The sequence below is a fragment of the Uranotaenia lowii genome, chromosome 2 (assembly GCF_029784155.1).
Source record: "Uranotaenia lowii strain MFRU-FL chromosome 2, ASM2978415v1, whole genome shotgun sequence".
Lineage (NCBI taxonomy): Eukaryota > Metazoa > Arthropoda > Insecta > Diptera > Culicidae > Uranotaenia > Uranotaenia lowii.
The window spans coordinates 301,274,004-301,282,558 of record NC_073692.1 but is presented as its reverse complement, the minus strand read 5'-3'; positions in this window follow the sequence as shown (position 1 = coordinate 301,282,558).

Below are 8,555 nucleotides of genomic sequence, written 5' to 3'. Positions count from 1 at the left end.
TCCAAGATAACGGCTTCCACTAAACTTTAAAATGTAGTGAATGACTTAAAATGACATGAAACCCAGGCGGTAGTGGGTAGAAGGGCTTAACGAGTAGAAGTCGAATATTGCTATCTTACGCCATCTTGAAATCCAAGATGGCAGCTTTCTATAAACTTTAAAAATGCTCTAAATCATTGAATATCGCATGAAACCTCCAAAATATGGGTGTTTGTCAATTGGGATAAGTTATAAAAAGTTTATTTTTGCATTCTGACGCTATCTTGAAATCCAGGATGGTGGCTTCAGCTGAACTTAAAAAGACTGTAAATGAATGAAAATAGCATGAAACTCCCAAATATATTGTATTGGGTGCTAAGGCTAAATGATAGAAGTCAAATATCTCTTTTCGCGTTTCTCTGAAAATCTGTAAGTGACTGAAAATCCCACAAAAACCACCACAATACAGACTCTGTTCGTTATGGCAACATTCGATTTTGGCACCATCGAATTTGGCACATGTGCCTAAATCAGACGGTTAACAGAAACAACATAACCTTATAGTTTTCGCTAGAATAAGACCAATACAATTTAGACATAATAGCATGATAGGAATAATAGAATTACATAAATGGCAAAAAAATCAAAAACTATAAACAAAACAAGAAAAGTTCTAAATGCATTAGAAACATAATGAAAAAATAATAAAAGTGATTTAAAATGATCTAAATTGTCTTAAAATAGTAGTTTTAATGTAGTATTACGTGAAAAAAAGTTGTGTTCAAGCGATTTTCATTGATTAACAGTATTTTAAATTCAATGGAAGCTGCCATCTTGGATTTCAAGATGGCGTCGGAAAGAAAAAAAATCGACTTCTAGTCTAGCCCTTTCACCCAATACCCGTATAGTGGTGGTTTAATGCGACTTTTTGTCAGCATTAAGCATTAAAAGTTGAGCGAATGCCGCCATCTTGGATTTCAAGATGGCGTCTGATAGCGAAATTCAACTTCTACTCGTTTAGCCCTTTCACCCGATACCCATTTTGTTGGAGTTTCATGCGATTTCAAGTCATTTACACCATTTTAAAGTTCAGCGGAAGCCGCCATCTTGGATTTCAAGATGACGTCAGACAACGAAATTTGACTTCAACTCATGATTTATTCCACGGGTCATTCAAAACCAATCCCTTTTCATTCAAAAAGTCTGTCCTCATTTACTGTACTAATGATTAACAACTCAGAAATGAGGAACTCAACCTTAGCGTGTAATTGGTTGGCTTGCGAGAGAAACGTCAAATCGTAGCTTTTTTTGGGGTCATCATTAAACCATAATAAAACTATGAATTGACTCACGCCATGTTGGTTGCAAAATCGAAGGGCACAAAATGACGCCATGTTGATGGATTCACAATGCAAGCATTGGAAAATATTTTTTCAGGCCTTTTTCCATCAATTCCATCATGATTGACCATCAGATTTGACGAGGCGCATTTATTTTAAGATACTATTTCATATACATTTTACCTGAAATCTTGACTGGCAGTAGAAAAGACGTTCAATATATGGTTAAAACATTGTTTTTTTTTAGCTATTAATTTTACCGGATCATATCTGAATAATGTAATCATCATTCCTCAACTATTATGGTTGCTGGAAAAAATAAAAAAAAAACTCCGAGAACTGACAGAACCGAAAAAAACAAAAATTTCTAACATGTTTAATAATAGCTTTTTAAAAGCTTTGGTGACCAACATTGATGACCAACAATTATATGTCTTGATGACGTTTCTAGGGTAGGGCCAAGTAGCCTGATTTTGGCTTTATAAGAGTCCAGGTGATGTTATAGATTGCGCTTTAGCTTTTTATGGAGATTAATGCGATAGTCCAAACGATATTTTGCTGACCAAAATAAAGCTAAAATTGTTACTTGGGTATTGAACAGCTTTATCTCTCTTGTTTTTAAAGTTATGTTACAAAATTTGTAGTTTTGGAAACCTCGTAATTTTTCTCAAATAACATTCAGCTACAATACACCAGTTTCCTGTTATCCTGAGTTTAAGAAAGAAAATCCGAAAAACATGATTCGGAAAAGACTGTAGATCAGCTCCGGAATGCTCGAAAAAAATTCACTTACTGTCCGAGAAAGCTCAAGTTAGAAGCTATTCGTTGCGCATATTTTTTTTTATTTTTTAACCACTAAAAATTTATAAAAGTTATGTTTTTAATCAATGAATCGTCAAAATGGTTGTCAAAGTATGGCAGCGAAAATGTAATTAAATCACTGGAATCGGTATAAAATTGCCTTTCTGGTGAGTATAAATTTATTGCGAAAATCTTGCGTTAATACACTCTAAGGCTAGAAAATCAAAGAAACTGAAAATTGACAACAAGTTCGAAAAAAAAGCACACTTTGAAAATTAGTCAAAAATTCTGTGTTGTGTATTTTGAAAATCTTAAGATGCGAAATTGTGCCAAATTACGTTAACTTTCAAAACTTTTTTACAAAATTTACCTGGAGTGACTTGAACAATTTTGACGGTCCAATAATTGAAAAGTACGGGTTTCGAATCACTTTTTTGCATTTTTGTGGTCATAATCTTAAAACATTAAAAAAAATGTATCCTTGTGTGCAACGTCCAGTTTCTAACTTCAGCATTCTTGGACACTAAGTGAATTTTTATTGAGCAAATTTTACCCATGGTCGTAAGAACGGAGGGTGGAGTTTGGGGTTTAACCCCCCTCCCCCTCCCCCATGAAGGTCCAGGAAAACCAAGCAAGGTTTTCAATTTTACACTCAAAATTTTAAATTCTATATAGAATTTTAATAATTAAGTAAGGTTGTTCAGGAGTAACAATCTTGTTATTAAACTGATGTGAAAACCTCGAAAACTAATCCTACAAAGTTCAGAGTTCTGCCTCAATTTCTCATATATAAATATAAACATATAAATTGCATTTCTATATTTATATTTTGGATTCTGTATCATGTTTAGGATACCGTAATCTGGGGTAAGATTGATCACTTTTTTTCAATATATTTCGATTATTTTTTCTGTTGAGGGGAATGTGGCATGTTTCATATTTTTAAAACCAGTACTAAACACCTATGAATGTAAAGCATGGATGCATAAATTTATTAGACTATTTAAATTTGCTTTAAAAATCTGTTCAGAATTTGATGCTTTGGAGTGATATTGATCAGTCTCTATTCTGACGGTTTTAACGAGTTTTTCTTAATCATGAAGGAAACAAAACACCTTCATAATATTTACATGTGCTAGTGCTAGTTTATCAATCTAACCTAGATTCTTAACGTTTTATTTTGAAAATATTTAATATCGAAAAAATAACTATGATGCTGCCTACATTTAGGGGCAAAAATTATAATAATTGCTAAAAAGTTTGAGGTTCAAAATACAAATGAAATTTCACCTTCACATATTCCCCCAGGCCCTCCCACTATTTCCATGTTCATTTTTTTTTTCAAAGTTAACGATTTTTGTCCAATACTGGATTACTCTTGGAAAATGTCCTTATTTTTTAAATATCAAAAATTTTATCATCAAATGACTTTGAAAATGGCACTAACACTGTTCATATATAAAGTAACAAAGTTATTCTTTCACATTAAAGAACGCGTAAGCATCTAAATGCTTTTTGGTAACATCAGGAGAGCTGTTTGTTTGTAAGCCAAAAAATTGATATTTTAGGATTTTGAAATTAGATGTTTACTAACTGAAATAAATTTCAAATCCAAACCAAATTTTACCTATTTTATACTCAATTAATAGGCTTTCAAACGTAGAAAACAGTTTTCAAAAATTCAAACTATAGACTGAGTTATTAATGATAATGTGGAATAGTTTATTGTTGGTCAAATTTACCCCTGTGATCAAATTTACCCCGTTTTACGGTACTCGATTTGTAGATTGAATCTTCAATAGAAAATTGAAATGAAAAGTGGTTTAGAAATCCTGGTTCGCGATTAATTATGCATTTCATTGAAAAATTGATTCATGAATCTAAAAACTTAATTTTTTTTTTTCAATATTTAGACAATCATTTTCCTAGCATGAAAAAATAGTAATCATCCTGAGTATTTGTTCCATATTGAGATTCGAAGATCTTAAACTAAATTCGTTTGAAGAATTCAAACAAAACAAGTCGATCCAGAATTAGAAAATTAGAATCAGATTCATCATTCAAAATTTGTATTTTAATTCAGACATGCTAATCGGATTCAGAATGAATATGTGGGTTTAGATTGAACCTCAAAATATCAGAATTAATTAAATTCATGATTTAAGGCTCTGAAATAAATTCAAGTTCTAGGCTCATTTTTATATTATACGTGTAGAAATGCAATTCTTATCTTAATTCAGATTTGGAGAACGCCTTTTTATACATTTTATGAATAATACTGAAATTCGGAGTCACATTCAAAATTAAAATTTTGAATTAAAGTTTCTTTTGTGTATAGGGGTCGACTGAATGTATTGTTTATCCTAGGAAATTCTGGATTGTAGTCTTTTTAAAAGCAAAAATGATTTTTGTGTTTTGTAAATCCAATGTTTCAATCCGTTTTGGATTTTCTTCAGGGACTAAAAAGTTTAGTTTTCTTATTCAGGTCGACTCGGCTGGCCGTTTGGAGCTGTCTTATAATTGTGAATATTTTTTCATGGATAAAACCCGTTTGTCTAGTGTTTTTGGGATAATTTTTTCAGCTTCTTAATATGCACTGTTTTCACTTTTTTGTGAAAAATGAAAACTGTGCATATTCAAATACTGAGGAAAAACTCCAGATAAACGGATTCTATCAATGAATAAATACTCACAATCAACACATTATGGATCAATAAATAATCTAATCCGAGAATCACCGTAGTTCGGCACTCTAAATCTTTGAACCAAATTCAACAACTTCCAAGCTTCTTTGAGTTACGGTTTGTTGAATACAGTTTAGTGATTGAATATAGAACATTTGAGTTATGCTTTTAAGTATGGCACACTTGGGATGAACGAAAAACGAGATATCACGCATTTGGTCTGCAATGTGTTAAAAGATAGCTTCAATCGACCAGCTGAGTTGAAATCAACAGGAAAACGAAAATTTTTAGCTCCTGAAGAAGATCCAAAACGGATTGAAACGTTGGATTTTTAAAAACAAAAATCGTGTTTGCTTCAAAAATGTCTGCAAGCCAGAATTCTCCTGGGAAAAAGAATTAATGGTTCAGAGTTCATGCTCAGAATTAACATTCTAAATTCAGATTCAAGTCCAGTTCGTTGAAAAGTTTTACACCCAAGATGAAAGTCTCAAAAAAAATTCGTTGAGGATACATATCACATATACATTTTAAAAAAAAATCACGTGATTTTAATAAGAGAAATAATTATGTAGAGAAATGAATCCAACTTAGATGAAATTTCAGGGACTAGAAAAAAAAAGTTTCGCTGACTGAATGTTTGAGTCAAGACCCATCTCTGGGTCGCAATTTAAAAATAGAAATAATTATTATAATAAAAAAAAAGCTGATAAAGATGTCTGAGACATTATGTCTCTTTATCTATGTTAACTGAACGCAAGAGTTCTGCAAGGAATTCCACATTTATTTGGTTTATTGTCCATTATTTATTGCAGTTTTTCTGAATAGATAAATTTAAAAATTAAATTTTCACTTTGGATCAAGTCAGCATCCATCTAATTTGAACCGCAAAATTTCAATCTCTTATTTTACTTTTTTTATATTAATTTTTTAATCGATGGTTAAAATTGCTCAAGAGTTTGCTCAAGAGTTTGGTAGATTTTGCTAATTTCATATAAGCTTATTTCTTTTTTTTAATTTCAAATTTTCTTCAAAAAAGTTATTCTCTGTTCTAATCAAAGAGGAAAAATTTACCATGTTCTTGAACAAGAATCAACTATATTTAAAATACTTTAACTTTTTTTTGTTTTTGTTTCGATTATAGTCGTTTTACCATCTTTGTGACCTTCGTGACTTTATTAACGTTCCAGTTGACGAACAAATATTGAAAAACTTATCCGGTACAACTGTGTTCGATATTTACTCTTGGGCTCGAACTCGCGGACATCGGCTCAGGAAGCAACAGCCTTGCTAACTGAATGGCGAAAGGGGGGGGGGGGGGGTTGACAAAAGAAGTAATTGATATTTGTTCCAGCCTAAGTTGTAGAGAAAACAATTAGCCACAATTTGATGATCATAACTTCTCGATTAAACCACATCGAACAAAGTCATGCTTCTTTAAAGTAGTGACGTGAATTCACTCAGTTAAAATAGAACAGGGTAGTGTACTGAATTCACGTCACATTTTTTTTTTAAAACGAACAAATTAAAAAAAAATTAACTAAGCTATGTTCGATTTGTAAAAATCCAACCATCTGGAGGGTAAAAACAGCTTTCGGGGAATATTCACCCTTAAAGAATTTTTCAAAAAAAAATTGGGTGACGTGAATTCTTTCATTAACGCTGATGTAAAACAGCTGGATTCCAACCGATTTGTATAAAATTTAGTGTCTCAGAGCTCTCTCATCATTTTCAAAGAAGCTCTTATTTTTTGTTGATTTACAATGTTAAAGTATTCTCTTCTTCTTACTTGAACAGCTTGCAGCCCTTAAGCTCAGCCGTTCGGGGGTAAGGGCCAGTAACTAAGACTATATGCCTTAAAGTATACTCGTAAAATTTAAAAGTTTCCTTTTTATGTTTTGGTTTTAAAACAACCCCATTGGATATAAACAAATTCTTTTTTGTACATAATGAAGCAGTATTTGTTGGCTTTAAAACGTATTAAAAAAATCAATCCATATATTTTAATTAATTATTTTGTAAAAGTTGTCAACAATTACACTTTTCCAAAAAAAAAATTATTTTCAAAATTATATAAACCATGTTAAACAATTTTTTTATCTCTTTTTTCCTTGGTTTGTTTGATTTGAATTATTAAAATTATTGACAAGTTTGAGATTTTTTGATACCCTAACGGATAAAAATCCCTTGTGAGCGGTACAAGCGCGTGGAATGTGTCTAGAGGTGACAGACAAAATCTGACTATAAATTGCGACTCCAGGAAGCGAAAATCTTCCAAAATCAGTTTTTGAATATATGCGCAAAAAATATGTCATTTTTTTAATTATTCCCTCGTGAATTAAACCTATACCGTTATCATTAGACTATTTTCTCGGAAACAGGGCAATGTCTCGAGTTGAACATTTGGAAGATCTTTTTGTTATTTATGGCTGGATTTTAAGATTCGCATCTATTATATCACCGATACTGCTTCTAAACAAAACACATACTAATAATTGAAATAGTTGTAATCTAGTTTGAGATTTGATACTTTGAATTGGAAACTTTGGTTGTACCAATGCAATTGATAAAGACTTTTCATTAAAGAATAGTTTTTACCGTTCATTTCATGATTTTTTATAACATTTACTAGCAGGCCCGATAAACTTCGTCTTACCATGTTCAACTTGGCGTTCATTTTACATTTTTCCTAGTTTTTTTTAACATTACCCTCCTTTCCCTTTACTCGAATCGTGCCGCTTAATTCTATCAAAATAAAACCTAAAAATCTCAACTCAATTCTACGGGTCTTTTAAAATCCACTTTTTGTTACTCGTTCCATAAATAACTGTATGTAGATAATATGTATGTTTCATTTGTTGTATTCTATTTAGTAGATTTATTCCGTTTTGTTCGAGTTCACGCCAAGGTTTTATTGGGACTAAGAAGATCGGACCGAAATAAAAAGTTTCTCATATATTGGAATGTATTGCGTATGAATCTTTTTTAAAATAGAATTTTGAATATCGGGACAATTTTTGGAGTATTTGCCGAATATTTTGCCTAACGCAGCGCTTTCATTTCCGAATTAGCTTTGGATTTAGAGCTGAAGAAATAAAAAACATAACAACAGATTTTTTACTAACCATTTTCAAACAGCTTTTTATTCACCAACCTCATCCTTCGAAGCAGTTTTTGAATTAAAATCCATCTTTTCACCAAAATCATGTTCAAAAAAGTTTCGCCTGATATTAAACTTATAGACTTTCACATTTCAATTTTAAGTGTTCCCAAACAGTACTTGTCATGACATTAAATCTGTCTATTTTGTATCTACAGCAAATTCCTTTAATTTATTTATTCAAGCAAAAAATGCAAATTAATTCCTTTAAACTTTAACCCAATGAATCAAAGAAACGATTGGTTTTGAAAAGAGGAAAAAATATGTTTAGATATGTTCACCCATTATTTAAAAGCTTCTAATTGAAGCATTGCGATGTTCTGATTTCAAAATTTCCCGAACATTGTTGGTGGTGATCTGCGATTTCATTTAGGATTATGTAATATTTTTAAAACTTTATAGCATTTAATTGAAAAGCACATTTTTTGAAATTAATCAGCTCGAAAAGAAATGATCTGTTCAGGTTTTGTTGATTCCATGAGTTCATTTTGTTTCCTGGAAATTATCATATAAACAGAACCTTAATAAAAATTAGGTGTCTTTTTTACTGTAAATCTTAATTTTCAAAAATGAAACACCGGTCAAATCCTAATC